The sequence below is a fragment of the Limulus polyphemus genome, unplaced genomic scaffold (assembly GCF_000517525.1).
Source record: "Limulus polyphemus unplaced genomic scaffold, Limulus_polyphemus-2.1.2 Scaffold8901, whole genome shotgun sequence".
NCBI lineage: Eukaryota > Metazoa > Arthropoda > Merostomata > Xiphosura > Limulidae > Limulus > Limulus polyphemus.
Genome location: NW_013674511.1, coordinates 19,693 through 25,869, shown reverse-complemented (window position 1 = coordinate 25,869; position 6,177 = coordinate 19,693). Strand labels below are relative to the sequence as shown.

At 31.5% G+C, this 6,177-nt stretch overlaps 1 long non-coding RNA gene across 1 annotated transcript in view; it reads left to right on the top strand.

Annotated features, from left to right (window-relative positions):
* Positions 1 to 1,305: 1,305 nt before the first annotated feature.
* Positions 1,306 to 6,177, top strand: part of LOC111083290 — an 8,793-nt gene continuing 3,921 nt past the window's right edge. The window contains exons 1-2 of the long non-coding RNA XR_002608926.1: positions 1,306 to 1,469; positions 3,421 to 6,128. This is a non-coding gene — a long non-coding RNA (uncharacterized LOC111083290). The remainder of the gene's footprint in view (positions 1,470 to 3,420; positions 6,129 to 6,177) is intronic.

The following is a 6,177-nucleotide window of genomic DNA, read 5'->3' as shown; positions in this document are numbered from 1 at the left end:
GAAAGTGTGTCTTTAGTCTGCACCAAATTTCATATTTTTTTAGACCAAAATACAGCTTAGTTACTAAGCTTGATTAAATTATAGTGAAATTCTATGGTATTAATGTAGTAATTTATGATTTTATAGTTATTCAAATGTATATATAAAACCTAAAGAAATATATATATTGCTTCATATCCTCCACGTGCAATTTTTTTAAAGGCTACATCAAACAGCAACCAAATACAAAAGTCGTAACTAGAAGAGATAATTGTTTGCTTTACTTCTTTAGTTACTGTTTTATGTTTTAAGAAAAATAAGTTTAAGAACTTATTTTAGAATAACAATAATCTATATACATATATAATGTATAATAACTGAAATTTGACTGTATTTTACAAAATACTACTCTACTAAAACACAACCAAGACAAGATACTTTGTACAGACCAAAGGTCACCTATATGTTATTTGATACGGTAACATGAGTGCACGTGAGCCGCATCATTGTAACTTCTGCATTGTTAGCCAGACACGGCTGAAAGGTCAACATAATAAAAATAATAAATATATATATAAATGTATAATATTATGAGATTTAAGCTATTTCACCTAAACATTTATGTTTTCATGTTACAATTTGTGTTCATTTTAGAATGAAAGAGGCATAATTTACATTTATTTCCTAATTTTTTATGATAGTTGAGAGATTGGTCAAATCTAACACTTTTATAGGCACTGTGTCTCACTCAGACACTTTACTTGTACATGCAGCAATGTATATATCTGACTCATCAATCTTAAGTGGTTCAATTACTTATTTCTTCATTTCCTTGAAGTCCTTTACTTTATCTACAGTAATAACTTATTTTTTGTATTCCTGTAACATCTAAAATAGGTAACAGAGCATTCTCAGAAACTCCCACTGTTGCTACATTAGTTGTAGAGTAATCTGGCCTGTATAGTTGTGCATTTGTCCAGTATTTTTCACTTTTACCCGTATTCACTTTATTGCTTTACTTCTAACTACTGGTTCTGCATTTGTTTAAACTGTTATTACCAGACCTAGTTTTCTTCTTTTTTACTAACACTAGCCATATATTTCTTAGGACACTTAAATCTACTACCATTCTGACTTTTTCAATGTTGTTATCACTGTGATGTACCGATTCATGCATTTGGCTGTACGACTTTGGTTGATCGTGAGCCTATATTAGCACATAAAAGTTTACTTCCTTAAAAAAGTTAAGATACTTATTTCTATGTGTAGCTTACTTCACTGGTATGTGGAATGAAATATTTTTAACTTGACTTGTTGCAGGTTCTCTGGAGAATCTGGAATCTTTGTACTTGAATGACAATCCCAATCTACATATTCTACCATTTGAGCTGGCTCTCTGTAATAATCTTCAAATCATGAATGTGGAAGGCTGCCCATTATCTCAGATCCCACCTGAGATAGCCAGTGGTGGGTCGTCTTTAATCATACAGGTAGGTTAGTGGTTCGACTTTCACTGTCTTATCAAGACTTTAGTTTTTATTGGCATTTTATAAAGATAGGAAGAAACAAGATGGTTGGACTTTTTGTGCCAATGATTTAATTTCAGAGATATAATAAGAACTTTACCCTCCTGATGTTTTTAAAATGGAAAACATGGGGTGGGGGGTGAGAATTTTCTGTTATTCCATAAATTTCAGAATTTTTAATGTCGCCAAGAGTTCTTCAGGAGATTTTTAATAATCTGGAAAAAATCTCTGGAGAGATAATGCTTTATTGCCTATTTAACTATTTTAGAAACACACTCAAAAATAAAACTGAGATATTGTCCATATAATTACCACAATTTTTGAGTAATCAGAATCTTGTCAATATATTTTACTGATCGCACCAAATGGTGTGTTTTTGTTGTGCATTTTTTGCATAAATATTTCATTTACAATCTACTCATTAGTTTAAAAAGTGGCAAAGGTTATTGAGTGGCATGATGAAACGAGGGCTAGAAATGTTAAAAAGTTTTGTTAAAAACTAATTCAGATAGAACTGGTTGGGGAAAACAACTAAAAATTATATTTATTGTTAAGAGCAAACCACAAGTGGTGAAGTCAGAAATGTGAAAATTCTTTTAAAAAAGGCAGATTTACGATGAAAGCTTTATGCATAATATGCAATAAACTTATAACTATGCAAACACAGGATTACCGTACAATTTTAACAAACTTATAACTATGCAAACACGGGATTACCGTACAATTTTAACAGACTTATAACTATGCAAACATGGGATTACCGTACAATTTTAACAGACTTGTAACTATGCAAACACAGGATTACTGTACAATTTTAACAAACTTGTAACTATGCAACATGGGATTACCGTACAATTTTAACAGACTTATAACTATGCGACATGGGATTACCGTACAATTTCAACAAACTTATAACTATGCAACATGGGATTACCGTACAATTTTAACAAACTTATAACTATGCAAACACGGGATTACCGTAAAATTTTAACAAACTTGTAACTATGCAACATGGGATTACCGTACAATTTTAACAAACTTATAACTATGCAAACATGGGATTACCGTACAATTTTAACACATCGAACTATTAAAAAGTACGTAGAAATGTCACATGACTAACAAAATTTTTCTAATTTTCCAAACTTTTCCAGGAGAGCATTCTTAGCATTAGACTCAGAATATTTCAGTCTGTTTTCTTCCTTTGACATTCTCATACCTGTAAATGTAGACTCTCATTTGGCGGTTATTAATAATCTTAACTTTAAAAAATGCAATATGTATTTTTCGACAGACCAAAAGTAAAAGAAATGTTCAACAGTAAAATAGGGTGGAAAAAAAAGAAACTGAAGAAACAATCCTTATCTGGAATTCTTGAAAAATATACTTTTATTTTGGAGAATGACTCTGTCAGAAGTCTTTTTATATAGATGTAAATATTATATTTGTAGTTTGGATACTTTAATAACAGTAGGGTTTAAGCATTATCTGTTAGAATAGAAACGACCTCACTATACTTGTGTCGGCTTTTACGAGAATTTGTATTGGTTTTCTGTATGAAGGACGTTTAATATTTCCTTTTAATAGTATAAGAAATATATTATCTTGATTCTTTTTAATATATGTATGTATATCAGTTATTTTTTATATATGAAGTGGTACAATTCAGTTTCAATATAATAATTCATTAACTTTTTTAAATAGCAGTATCATGGCTAGACAACAATGTTAGACCAGTTACAAGAATACTGTATCTTTACTGAACCCTGAGTTCATGTTATGTTTCACAGAACATTTGATTAGTAACTTTCCTTCAGTACCTTGGAAATCTTTTAGAATGTAGTGTTATTATTTTTATATGTCAATATACAACACCTTTTTTTTTCTAATATTTTGTTCTAAATATTCATTATAGTATCTGAAGATGAAAGGACCCTACAGAACCATATGAAAGAATCTATAGGATAAAATTGTCATTGATCATTGATTCCTTTTGCTGGGAGCTCACATACATAGTATGTGCTTGTGTCTCTACATGTAGAGTTTTCGTATGATGCCCTCTGGAGGTGGAGACCTTGCTACATGATGTCCTGGTCAGACCTTAATGAGACCAGAGTGGAGGAGTGGCAGATATCACTCTGTGTGTAAATATTTAGTAGCTGGCTGAATCATACAGAATTTGTTTTGCAGGACTAGTAATAAACAAAACACGCCACATTGTTTTCAACCCGCTTAATCCTGTGCATTAATTAAACTTTTGGTTTGTGTAGAGCTTCTGTAAGACGTAAACAGCTGACTGCATACACACAGTTAACCACTGGATAGTTTCACGACCATGTACATATTAAATGTGTGTGGATGTATCAGTGTACAGTTAATAGTTAACTATTCTAGCATCTCTGTGCTTGCTATTTGTCAAATACAACATACTTAAAGGTCCAACCTGAGCATGTATGAAAATCACATAATGAATTATGTGTCAGTAATTAAAGTTGTATTGTTATTATATTAATTACATTTGATTGGTGGATACTTGGACGTGAACTTCTCATTGATACATTTGATTGGTGGATACTTGGACGTGAACTTCTCATTGATACATTTGATTGGTGGATACTTGGACGTGAACTTCTCATTGATACATTTGATTGGCTGGATACTTGGACGTGAACTTCTCATTGATACATTTGATTGGTGGATACTTGGACATGAACTTCTCATTGATACATTTGATTGGTGGATACTTGAATGTGAACTTCTCATTGATACATTTGATTGGTGGATACTTCAACGTGAACTTCTCATTGATCGATAGACTGAATGTGCTTGCAGCATTTGATTATTAGTTTTTTTGTAGAAATACAACAAACACACAAACCTGAATCCTGAACTAACAAGGTGTAGCAAAGCTATTCAAAATGTATGTTTGTGGTGCTGTTTTGTCAAAAAAGTGTGCCCCCATATAATGTTTTTTTTTATTGTTCCTGTAAATCACTTTTTCACCAACAAAGTATACCAGAGATGGTTTTAGCCTTTTTACTTTTATTTTGAAAAGGGTTGGTTGGTAAATGTAACTTACTATTTGTCAACTTCAGAAGTTGCACAGGTTGTAATGTTTCACTTTTTACTTGTTTTATCAGTAGACCTGATATACAAAGTAAAAAGTTTGAGACTGTACCAGTGTTCGTGTGTTTTCCGATTAGCTCGTAATGTATGTTTAAAAAGTTTGACATCATGCTTGTGTTCATGTATTTTCCATTTAGCTCATAATGTCTGGTAAAACGTTTTTTTGTGACTGTGCCGGTGTTTGTGTGTTTTCCGATTAGCTCGTAATGTTTAGTAAAAAGTTTGAAACTGTGCCTGTTCATGTGTTTTCCAGTTAGCTTGTAATGTCTGGTAGAATTGACATCTTCAATTTTATGTACTCGTTCAGTAAGTATTAGATGATTGCAATTTTAAGATCGTTACAAAATGTGACTTGAATGCTACATTTAAAAAAATGTATTTTGAAACTCCATGTGGTTGAAATGTGATACTGTGTTCAGAAACTTTTTAATTATAAAAAAATGTACCACAGTACTACTATTTAACTTTTTTTTTTTAATGATCAGTAATTTATAAAATACTTTTATCTGTTTCATCACATGTTGATAACTTTTACAGAATTGGTAAGAAAATAATAAAAGATCAATTTGTTGAATTTCAAAATACATTATGACATGTTGGGTATTTTTAACTTTTAAAAATGTATTACCATTTTCAAAATGTTTGAGGTATTCTCTTTAGATAGAGAATAAGAGTTCTTAGATATTATTTCTATAAAATAATTTACCCTTTCTTCATTTGTTAAGTTTACTAAGTTTTTCCAGTAAATTTATAACCTTAAAGTTCCTTATCCTGAAGAAAGACAACCATAGGTGGGTAAGCAATAACTTTACGGACTAACAACATAAAATCTGTGGTTCAATTCCCCACAGTGGACAAAGTGCAGATAGCCCTTTGTGTTAAAACAACTACTACAGGCTTTGACGAAGTTCTGATGAAACTGAGAGGTTTAGCAGTAGTACATAGTGGATCAGTTCAATATGGTATTGAGTATCACGAGTTAGAGTGGGTGTGTGGGTGTTTTGTCTGTACCGTGCGAGTTATAAGAAATAGTATGTGTTCTCGTACTGCTATAGGAATATACGTGTTTGTTTTTCTTTGCTGCCTGGAGTCTTGTATGTTGTTGAGTAAACTCTAAGGGCTGCCAGTTGCATGTATGTGTGTGTGTGTGTGTGCAAGTTTGTGTATAAAACAAAAAAAGATATCTACCTAATTAAAACTGAATATGTTTCTAAGTAAATTCGCGAAGCTCCATTCTGTAACTTTTATCTCCCTCTGTTCCTATCAGCTGCACAAATGCAGTTGTAGATGACTGCAATATTATCTTTATGCTGTAAATGAACTTAACACTTCAATAGTGTGATTAAATATTACTCTACCAAATGTAGTAAAATGATAGATCCCTGTTATAGAAGAGCTTGAAGTTATAAATTCTTTTATAGAAACTTTCAGCAATTCTATTTTTGTGCTTACAATTATTTCTGCAGAACTTGAGTAATTTACAGATGCCGTTTTCAGGTTATTACCTGTTTGCTTGGACTTTTTATGTGTATGTGAAATAGTTATT